Here is a 12290-nt window from a genome sequence, read left to right as displayed (position 1 = left end):
CTGTGATTTATTCCTTGAGGGTACGGTCAGAAAGATGATTACATCAGACTGTCCAGAATCACAGGCTTGTAGCATCAAGCATTTGCCTACTTGTTCTTGGACCTTGCATCAGGAGGTACAAAAGAACACAAAGACCGTGTGGCAGGACAGGAAAAGCAGAGAACACAATGAAGCTGAGTATGGATGGTAAGGCCAAGGCAAGGAAGGTTGTGGAGACAGAAAGAACCTGGGTTTGAATCTAGGGCCGATTATCACTTACCAGCCCTGGGACCTAGGCAGGTATGCTGAGCCCTCCTCAGACTCAGTTTTCCATCTACAGAATGAGTAAAGTACCATTTACCTCACAGGTTGTTGAGGATTAAATAGTATGACAAATACATAAACCCAAAATTCAGTGTGGAAATACCAGGTTTTAATTATACTCACAGATACACATTTTTAAGTTTTTAGATGGATCTTTGGAAAATGGTAGAAACTTTTGGACATCAAAAACCTTTGTGCTTCCTGAAATGCTGTGAATGTTGGGAGGGCAGTACTGTGGTGGGAAAAGGTGAGGCATTGAAGACCCGGGTTTGACTGCTATGTGCACCACTTCCCAACTAGGTGGCATTCATCAGTAAAAGAGGAATCTTAAGAGTAGCTCCTTTAAGGGTTATTGCAACATTAGATGAGTTAAATGAATTATGCTACACAGTTAGTGGAGGTATCTGTTCTGAGCCAGACAGAGAAAAGCAGTTTCACAAATAACATCTTTCATGCAAAGAATCACTGAGAATCCGAAATTACCTGAATTTAATGGAGGAAATTACATGCTCACAAGTATGGATATTTCCATAGGATTTAGGATAATTTCTAGTGACATGTAAGACCTATCTACATTACAGATGTCTCACTACCCACAGCCATCAAACTTAAAGCTAATTCTGTCCGGGGCGCCTGGGTGGCTCAGTCGGTTAAGCGTCCGACTTCAGCTCAGGTCACGATCTCGCGGTCCGTGAGTTCGAGCCCCGCGTCGGGCTCTGGGCTGATGGCTCAGAGCCTGGAGCCTGCTTCCGATTCTGTGTCTCCCTTTCTCTCTGCCCCTCCCCTGTTCATGCTCTGTCTCCTTCTGTCTCAAACATAAATAAACGTTAAAAAAAAAAAAAAGGCTAATTCTGCCCACCAGCCATAATCACACAATCTCTATTATCACCAAGCAATAAATTATTTTTTGCCTTCATGCAGAAGCAGATCCTTCTGTGTCTGTGATCTGTACGGTCTTAACAGTCTCCCATATGTCGCACACAAGGGTGAAAACCCTGCTCCCTTGTCCTTTTTTAGGAGGGATAACACAATCACCCATTTGGTAAGCACTCAACTGTTTGAACAGCTCAGGCCCCTTTACTTGAGAATGTCAGGCAGCTATTAAATTTTCGCTCAGCAATGAGCCTCAAGTCTCTTCCCCTAGGACTGGTACTGGAAACTTTCTTTCCTCCCTGTGAATTGTACTGGGTTTATATTGAATTTTCTGCTGGTGAATGAGGAAATCAAGGAGACATGAGGTGATTTCAAAAGTACATGTTCCCCTTTCTTTTTGGCAGAGCCTAAGGGGAGAGAAAGGACAAATAGATTATTTTAAGATCTTATTTTATGAAGAGAAAATTAGTGGTCTCTGCAGAATGATACATATTTGAAAAAAAAATGCAAGTTATAGTAGTAGTGATTCAAGTAATTAGGAAGTTCGTTCTGTCAATAGTAAAATACGAGCTGAGACCTCACAGACAGTGGTTCCCAACAGGGGGTGAAAGGAGGGAATGGGAGGTCAGGCACCCAGTAGATGGAGAAACATGTCCCTGTAAGGGGCTACCACGTTTGTCCCATGTGCAGAATGGAAGATTTTCCGCAAGGCTGTGATTCCCTTCCAACCCCGCCCGCCCCCACCCCCCGCCCCTGCCGCCCCGGCTGCCCCTCATAACATAGTGGCATAAACTCTGTTACTCCCGTGGCTATTTTCAAATTAGGTTCTGAGTGGCAGTTTCTTATTACTATGCTCCAGGCACTGAGCAGGGTATTTTACATTCAATATTTACTTAAGCCTCAGGATATCACTGTGAGGATGCATTCTTATTACCCTATTTTATAGAAGGAAAAATGGAGTTGAGCGTGGGAAGTATCATGTTCCCTGTTGACCACTAGGGAGTGGTGGGGCTGGAATTCAGACCAAGTCTGTGCTCTGCAGTGTTACGGTGTGAGGCCTCGCTAGAACCATTCTCTTCCTGAAACCCTACTTACCCTGTAAAGCTCAAGCTACCCTGAGTGCTACCTTCTGCAGGAAGTAAATATTTGCTAAACAAATCTCAAATGCTCCTTCTTCTAAATCAATGATAACATGCAACCATCCAACATTCATTTCTATATCTACATATCTGTATTGTGCTTAGATCTCTAATAATCTTTTCAGTGCTTTGTCTAACCAGTTTCACACTTTACCAGATATATTTATCCATTTAACCATCCATTCATCCATCCTTCCATCCATCCATCTATCTATTCTTTTTTTCCTTCAATATCCCTTGATAAATATATACTGACCACCCCCTACTTTCTAGGCACTGAGTTAGGTGCTTGAAATACGTGCTGAACAAAGGAGACATGGTTCCTGCCTTCATCAAGATTATAGTCTAGCAGAAGAGAAGAGACAAATTAATCAAATAATCACACACATATATAACTACAAATTGTGACAATAAAGACATATAGGAAGTTGTGAGTATACATAACAGGTGGTCCTGACTTTGGGAGGATTAGAGGGGCCTCTCTGGAGCAGCTCTGTGGTCCAAGAGTTGAAGGATGAGCAAACACAACCATTACTTACTGAATGTTTACTGCGTGTCAGGCTTTGTTCCACACATGATTCATGGAGTAATGCATGCAATCCTCAGTACAGTCCTACCTGTTATTCCCCAGGACCGGTCTTCTTAACTACTACCCCTTGTGTTGCCTCTTGGTGTAGCAGAGGGGAAGCATTGCAGAGCAGGACTAGAGGCTGACAAACAGTTGGAGGTGGAGGCACAGAAAGTGGAGGGGAGCAGCACTGAACGAACCACAGGGGTGGGGGCAGCTGATGCTGAGCGTCTGGCCCCACTTCTGTGAGTTTTGAGAAATCACTGTATTTTTCTTAAGCTAGGGAAGTGACATGACTAGATGTCCATTTTCAAAGATCACTTTGGCTGCTGTGGACACTGGAACTTAGGAGAGCAGGGGATTTGAGGAGACTGGCTGGGACATCACTGCTGTCCTCCAGGCAACAGCCTGGACTGGAGTGGTAGCCCTGCAGATAAAGCCAAACGGACAGGTTCAAGTATATATGGGTAGCCCTGTATTCAACTCCAGCTATATGTACAAAATTCACGAAGACTTATAGGATAAAATACAGCTTTTAAATTTATATTCACTCTGAGTTGCTTTGGTCTATGTCCCCAAGTCCCTAAGGGATATTGCTTTTCACTCTACAAGTCCTCCTGGTGGGGAAGTTCAGGAGGTGGTGTTTATTACAATCCTAGATTCCTCAGGGGCTTCAGGGCTTGGGACACATACAACCAACCTGCAAGCAGCAGGACCAAAGCCCTTGGCAAACTAGTTGATGTCACTTGGCATTGAACTTAGGATCTGAGAAAAACTGAATTCAGCAAAGCCCATGCCCCTTGTTGGGTCAGTGCTTCAGTTTCCAAATTAAAAACAAATGTCGTAAATCCTGTAAGCTCTGAGTGGAGGTTCAAAGGGTAATTTTCAAAGATTCTTACAACTAGGAAGTCAAAGACCTGTTGTGATAACATGTCCATAAACATATGAGAACCACATAGACTTAATATGAAGCTCCTCCTGAGATTTTTAAGCTAAATGGAAAAGTGCTAAGGGCCAAACATTCTTGTTAGCAAGTATTACAGAATTTCATCAGGGAATAGATTAAAAAAATCAGAAACAGGAGAAAAATTTCCATAGTTTATACATGTAACTATATTGTGCATACTCACACACATCTACAAAATGGATACCTGAGGCATTCATCCACATATTTATTACCCCCAATATTGTTAAATCAGACACTTGAGGTAAAACTCATTTCTATTTTTGCAAATGTGTCTTTTGTTCTATTTCAGGAAGGTGGTGTCTGAATTTCAGTCATTGAGCAAGGATATCTTAAATCTATTCAGAGTGACCGAATTGGTTTGAGGCTGAAAGAATATTATTAAGAAAACATGGAAGCTGGGAATGGGGTTTCTGGACTTCCATACTTACAAATGCCAGGCATGGAGAATTTACAAAGGATCAAGGGTTTCTTAGTTTCATCCCTAAAGCCATAGCAGATTTGACCACAGTTTCAAAGAGTCTGGTAGGACTGCAGCTTCACACGAAAGCAGAGCATCCAGTGAGGTCTCCAGGAATGAGCAAAGCCCCATGTGAAGCCAAGTGTTTATGAGTGTAGGGCCTTCTGAGAACATGTTCATGTCACACAGTCTTATTAGGGCCAATTCTGTGAGCTCCATTTCAGGGATGGAGCATAAGAGAAATCCATCGAGCACTCTAAAGAGGTATAAGTGACATAGAGCAGTGAGGCTCATTTGCAGTCCTTTGGCTTGGACCTCTGTTCTCAGGTGTGTTTATCAAGCAGCTGGTGTGCTTGCAAAGACACGGCCTCCTTCCCCTCTCTTGTCCTTTCTCCCTGACTTCCCCAGTCTGGATTTCTGAAATGCTTCTGTGAACAATACTGTGGATGTCACAGCTGAGAGAAACAAGGCAGTAAGTAAGCCACATAACCCAAGCCAAAATCAAAACAAAACTGTTCCTAGAAAAGAGAAGAGGATGATTTCTGAGCCAGACTTTAATAATGGAAGGCCAAAACTCAGATAATTAGGGCAACTGTGGTTTGTTTTGTCTGTTTGACTTAATTAGCTGACTAATGTCCTTATTCCTAATTATATCTGGGGTGCCAGAACCCAGACCATCAAGTGTCCCTGCCCTGCGTGATTTGGGGCAAGTTGCTTTACCTCCATGAGTCTCAATTATAAAGTTCTCCTCAATTATATATTGTATTTATATAAGTTTTCTCATCTAAAAAAAATGATGAAAGCCCTGTGAAGCTTGGACAAAATAACTGCTCAGCACATACAGAGCCCTCAGTAAGAGCCTCTCACTGTCTTCACCATGGCAGCATTAGAAATGGGACTTAGAAGGATAAGAGGGAAGGGAAGAAGAGCTTCCAAGGAACCAGCATTTGTTAAATGCCTACTACGTGCCAGTGCATTCGCCCACAAATTGTGTCCTGTCTCTGCATGTTGGCCATAATACCAATGTACTTTCCTTGGGCCCCAGTGAGTTGGCAGGTCCCTGTGACCAAAGAATGGGGTCCCCCCTTAACACCCCACCAGTTACTGAGAGACCTCAGACAAAGCATTAAAACTCCTTGACCCATACAGTGAGAGAGTGGTTCCCTTTAAAATTCTTTCTCAAAGCCAATTTCATCAAGCAGAAACTCTTGGAGTTATTAAATCTTGAATACATCACTTATACTCTATAACCTCCATTTTTAACTAAAAGAAGCCGGTCACAATCTCAGAACCTTAGTCAGACAGCAGTCCAGCTAGAGTTTAACTTTTCCCAATTCTTTTCATGGTGATTTTTTTTTTTTAGAATTAAAAGAACAAAGTTTTCTTTTAAATAATTTTTAGTGTAAAGGGGAAGTGCTGGGGCGCCTGGGTGGCTTAGTCAGTTGAGCGTCCGACTTCGGCTCAGGTCATGATCTCGCGGTCCGTGAGTTCAAGCCCCGTGTCAGGTTCTGTGCTGACAGCTCAGAGCCTGGAGCCTGTTTCGGATTCTGTGTCTCCCTCTCTCTCTGACCCTCCCCCGTTCATGTTCTGTCTCTCTCTGTCTTAAAAATAAATAAACTTAAAAAAAATTTTTTTAAAAAGGGGGAAGTGCTTTAAAAGAATAACAAATAAATATTAAGCAACTATGATAAAAAAATATGAGGAACATGAGGATAATAGGAGTTAATATGCTGATGTGGCCAAAATCGTGGCTGTAATATTACAATCACTGAAGTTTGGGAACTACTGCTCTAACAGGGAACCATGATGGTTCTATATGGCCTTAGGATCTCCTAACCTCATTTTAAAGCCATCTAAGGCTCTCAGCCCAAGGGAGTGAGAAGTTGATAGACAGGCCTGTCTGAGTCTACCTATGGATTATGATGATTCACTACATGAATCGCAACGTTCTTGAATAGAATGATGAAAGCACATGCTAATACTGATCGCATACAGTCAGCCAGAAATAAATTTCTAGGCTGCTGGCAAAGCAGCCAGGTAAAAGAAGTAGCTTAACCCCAAAAGATCAGACTTTGGGCCCCTTCCATCTGTGTTCCAGAGGACTATCATATCAGAATATAGGGAGAATGTGAAGGGATGAAGAGATGGAATGTCCAGAGAAAACAAAAACAAAGCCAAAAAAACACAGTATCAATGTACCTACTGGGTTCTTACTGTGTGCATTTGTGATCAATGTAGTAAATTCCCATTTCTCTTGGAAAAGAGCATCAGCAAATTGCTTTGTAGTTGGTGGTCATTAGTGAGCATACCACCTCAAGAGGAAAGCAACTAAATAGAAAATCCCTATCAAATGAAAAGAGCCACAATGTCTTTACCTTCATGAACTTACTTAGTGTGTATGCCAACATAATATTTATGCTTCCAAGTATGATGATTTCATTTCACAGATTGGAAAACAAGATAAAAGGAGTAAGAAAAGAAAGCTTCCCTGTTAGTTAAACAACTAGTTGAGATAGAGAGGAATTCGAATGTAGGCCTAACATCCATTTATTTTTCACTCTATGTTCCAACTGGATCAAACAGTATTTTTTTTATTGTTTTTTTTTTAATCAAAAACTATATACATAAGATTTAAAGGTTCTGTTTTCTTTTGTTGGACTCTGAGACACTTTTATCCGCAAGCAATTTTTGAGGTGTTCAAAGCAACTTCGGATTCATTTTATTATTTCATTTGTTTATGCAGTAAGTGGTTTGCGATGTAATCCATCTGTGACCTAGCAGAGAGCTTAGACTCTTTCCGGAGTTTTTCCTTATACAGAATCCATTCAACTTACTTGCTTTGCGTTCATTCATTGATCCATTCATCTGACTGTCTTTACCAAATGTCTGCTCTGTACTTGCCATTTGGCTTTCATCTTCTACATCGACCCACAGATGAATTTGGAACCATCCTTCAATTCACTGATGTCACCAAATTTTCCTGCATCACGTAAGCTGCACCTGCCACCATCACGCTAAACATGCTCCACCCACACTTGATCGCGATACCTACGTGGGCCAAATTTCTCTCCAGGGAAGGTGAATGAAGAAACAGTTTCTAGAAATTATTTTCTTCTTCCTGTTCTTTCAGTTTAAAAGGGAAAACATCAAGAAAGAAGAAGCCCACAGGCAAAAGAAATAGTTTCTTCAGTTTGTGGATGGCCTCTGAGAGACCTTCATGAATATCAAAGTGCACCAATAGACTCTCTTTCCCAGATCCTCATTACAGCAGTGTTTAGTACAAATGATATTACGGAGGTGATGCACTGGGGTTTGAAAGAGAAGTGAGTAAAATGAGCTTCCTTCTATTTTGCTCCAGGGCTTCTCAATGTAACTTTTCCTGGCAGTTTCTATGTAGAAAGGCAATTCAACTTGCTGTCTTATTTTATCTGAATGCACTTCTGAACAGCTCCATATTCTTTCATTTCCGTGCCTTTCTCATTCTTGGTTTGAATGTAAACCTTCACCTGCACTGGTGTATTTGTCTTTTCAAGAGTGGCTTGAAAGCCTCTCTTTTGATGGGACTCTATCCTCACTATTCTCTTCTTTCATATGCAAAAGGTGATCTTTTTAGAAAAAGTTTTTCTGATGTCTTTTTGCTTTCTGTGTCCTTAAGTGCCAAACAGATCTCTGGCTCTGCCCAGAGACAGTAACATGGGTTTTTATTTTAGACAAAATTCAGGAGTAGAACATGGAAGATATTACAGATAGTATGTGTTTTACTTACTCGCTGGATAAATTTAAGACCTTATTCATTGACTAATTACTACTGTAATTTATTTATTAAATGCCTACTATGTGCAAGACAGTATGCTACTGTTTGGCCATGAAATGATGAGCAAAGGTATACATTGCATCAGACTCTGTTTTAGAGGAGAGGGTAATTGTACAATCAAATACTAATTACCTTCAGGTATAGAGAATCAAATATTGTTCTCTGCTATAAAACGATGTGGCTGTGTAAAGTAGGTACCTATGGATGTAATAAAACAATATTTAGTAAATTTTTGTTGAATGAGTGAATAAAGGAATACAGAGCTGGAGAAGAAAAGTCTCTGGGAAGGACAGGTTAAAATAATCTAGAATTAGGGATTTTGATAAAGAGATAGATGAGAAAATAAGCACTCAATAAAGAAAGAACAATACTGAGAAGACCTACAATGATGTTTTTAAAAATAATCAAAGGGCCGAGAGGCAAAAAAACATATTTACAAACTTGTAGACCTCTTGAACCAGGGAAATTAAATTGTTCGGTGGAAGGAACGTTATTTTTAGAACAAAGAGACCCTGAATAATGCTTTATATACTGCTATCCTGTTTTATAGCATTTACTAGTCAAGAAGTGATGTTAGGTTGAACAGATATAAATCGGACTATAGATGAGCCATGTTGAGAATGGGACCTAAAACAATTGGGTCATTCACAGTTATCAGGTTCTTTTTAGAAACCATAGCCTTAAAAAATTTAGAGGTAGTTTATTAGTTAGACTTCTTTCCCTAGAACTTTGCTACCAGGTTTGAATGAAAGTAAATGTTAACCCAAAACCTGCACACACAGAATTGATGAGAAAGTGGGCACCAAACAGTCTGGAACCCATTTGGCAATCTTGAATCCCAATTCTGTCCTTTTATATCACACTTTGCTATAAAAGTCTCACTGGACACAAGCTGGTAAAATTCTAGACTTAGAGGAAGTTAACCCTGTGGCTGCCAATGGGCAAACAGAGTCCTTCCCATCAGTGACCTACGTGACCCAGCTTCGGCTGCCATCTCTCAAGGTGCACATAGGGACGTCCACTGAGAATGGAATGGTCTACAGCACTTTGATGATCCCACCTGAGCACAACTAGAAAAGCCTGAGCAAAATATATTAAAAATCTGCTTTAAGGTATCAGAGAGCTACACAAGCAGCAAGGCCAAGATGTGCTGACATTCCAGATAAGAGACTCCCAGAGGGTGATCCAAGTCTCCCCAGTGAGTTTCCCCAGGGGCTTTTGTCAGTTCTGGGTGGAGCCAAGAGGCTGAGAAGCTTAAGAGGGTTCCTGCCAAGGGCCCCTGCTGAGATGGAGAAAATGGCAGAGTCTGTGAGGCCTTGCAGCTGGTGACCCAACTGGTGACCTGGACGGCTTTAACACCCAGCTGGTTTCCTCTTCAAGACGTTTAAGCCGGTTAGAGGGACAGGTTCAGAAGCTAATTTTTAAACATCTCTGAAAAGCAGAGCAGAATTTTCCTTAAGTTCTGAGGAGGCGCTGACCTGCTCAGGGAGGAACTCTTGTTAACAGGGCCACAGGGGCAGCAGTGAGCTGGCCTGCGTGCAGCCACCTTCACCCCTGCGCCGTGTGCCAGTTCTGTGAATGGCCAGAGCAGAGACACCTGCTTGGCCCAACACAGGGCCACTGGCTAGGGCACAAAAAACCAGAAGTGTCAGCATCTATGTGAGGTTGCAATGACAAAATTGCAGATCTGAGGGACCTCAAACACACAGCTGGTTTCCCCTTAAGAAATGTGCGGAATGCTAAAGCTTCATGGAACAGAGGTTTTAAAGTTAAAAAACCTCTGAGAAGCAGAGTGGGATTTTCTGTAGTTTGTTAGCACTGAGAAGTGAAGTCAAGGGTAGACTTGGGGGGTGGAGTTCTGGTTCACACATCAGGCTGCCACTGGAAAGAAGGGCCTCATCCTGGGAACAGGAAACCAAGATGGAAACCCAGTCTAGGCACAGGCGGGGGTAAGGGGCTTGCCCCAGCCCCAGTCTCTCAGCCAGCAGGGGTTTGAGCCTCTGGTGAAAGATAACATTATCCAGAGTGCACCAATAGACTCTCTTTCCCAGATCCTCATTACAGCAGTGTTTAGTACAAATGGTATTAGACTCCAGACATTTCCACACACGACATCCAGCACTGAACTGAAGTGCAAAGACCAGTGACGTCAGAAGATTCTCGTTCCCTGTCACGCAAAAATGGTGTGTGTCTCTAGACTATTTTTAGCCAATCTACATCTGAACACCCTAATTTCATTAATGAAAATGACTTTCTATCATCCATAATGCTAATATGTAGAAGCTATTATTGATCAGAGATAAGAGAGCTAAAATCCTTGTAGGTGTTGGGTGTGGCTGGAGTGATTAAGTACTTACATATTAATTTAAGTAGTTATTTAAAATAAATTATAGACCACAAAACAAAAGTTCCTTGAAATCAGAGACCTTGTTAGATTCAACTCCGTGTGATTAGCTGATTCAAAGTTTAGCACATCATAGTTATGTCTTTGTGTCTCTTCTCCCTAACTTATTGTGAGTCCTCAATCACGTCCTGTATTTCTGTGGGTTCTCATTTCTTGTCTTAGGTTGTTGTACCATCATTCTGATCTTTTCCCAGGCATGTCCAGGAAGGCAACTTAGCAGAATGGCTGGAAAGAAGCACTCAGGCTGTCCTGGCCAGGGGGCCACAATTTGCAACTTATCACCTGCTTGACCACTAGCAAGTTACTTAACAATTTGAGTTTTTTTTGGTGGTGGTGGTGTTTTTTTCAGTTTTTATTTTAGATAAAGAGAGAGGGAGAGGGACAGAAAGAGAGAGGGAGAGGGAGAGGGAGAGAGAATCTCAAGCAGGCTGCACACTCAGTGCAGAATCCAACATAGGGTTCAATCCCACGACCCTGGGATCATGACCTGAGCCAAAATGAAGAGCCAAACACTCAAATGACTGAGCCACCCAGGTGCCCCAACAATTTGGGAGCCCCCAAACCAGCTCATTGCTTCCTACCCACATCATTTTTTTTTGTTTTTTTGTTTTTAATTTTAATTTTTTTTAAAATATGAAATTTATTGTCAAATAGGTTTCCATCCAAACCCAGTGTTCATCCCAACAGGTGCCCCCCTTAATACCCATCACCCACCCTGCCCTCCTTCCCACCCCCTATCAACCCTCAGTTTGTTCTCAGTTTTTAAGAGTCTCTTATGGTTTGGCTCCCTCCCTCTCTAACCCCCTTTTTTTTTCTTCCCCTTCCCCATAGTCTTCTGTTAAATTTCTCAGGATCCACATAAGAGGGAAAACACATGGTATCTTTCTCTCTATGACTTATTTAACTTAGCATAACACTCTCCAGTTCCATCCACACTGCTACAAAAGGCCATATTTCATTCTTTATCACTGCCACATAGTATTCCATTGTGTATATAGACCGCAATTTCTTTATCCATTCATCAGTTGATGGACATTTAGGCTCTTTCCATAATTTGGCTATTGTTGAAAGTGCTGCTATAAACATTGGGGTACAAGTGCCCCTCTGCATCAGCACTCCTGTATCCCTTGGGTAAATTCCTAGCAGTGCTATTGCTGGGTCATAGGGTAGATCTATTTTTAATTTTTTGAGGAACCTCCACACTGTTTTCCAGAGCAGCTGCATTCCTACCAACAGTGCAAGAGGGTTCCCGTTTCTCCACATCCTCACCAGCATCTATAGTCTCCTGATTTGTTCATTTTAGTCACTCTGACTGGCGTGAGGTGGTATCTGAGTGTGGTTTTGATTTGTATTTCCCTGATGAGGAGCGACGTTGAGCATCTTTTCACGTGCCTGTTGGCCATCTGGATGTCTTACCCACATCATTTTTTAATGTTTGTTTATTTTTGAGAGAGAGAAAGAAATCCACCAGGGGAGGGGGAGAAAGAGAGGGAGATTGAGGATCCACCTGCCGAGCTGATGGCAGAGAGACCCATGTGGGGCTGAAACCCATGAACCTCAAGATCATGACCTGAGCCAAAGTCAGACGCTCAACCCACTGAGCCACCTAGGTGCCCCCTGCATCTTTTTTTTTATTTTTTTAACCAAAATTGGTGTCTTCAACAGAATTATCTTACTTAAACAAAAGATTTAGCTAAAAATGACATTTGATTTTCCAGAGATCATATCCAACTTTAAAAGATGAAGACTTGTAGACTCTTAGAGA

The sequence above is a fragment of the Panthera onca genome, chromosome A1 (assembly GCF_046562875.1).
Source record: "Panthera onca isolate mPanOnc1 chromosome A1, mPanOnc1 haplotype 2, whole genome shotgun sequence".
In the NCBI taxonomy this organism is placed as follows: domain Eukaryota; kingdom Metazoa; phylum Chordata; class Mammalia; order Carnivora; family Felidae; genus Panthera; species Panthera onca.
The sequence above is the reverse complement of the archived record's forward strand: the minus strand, read 5'-3'. Positions refer to the sequence as shown.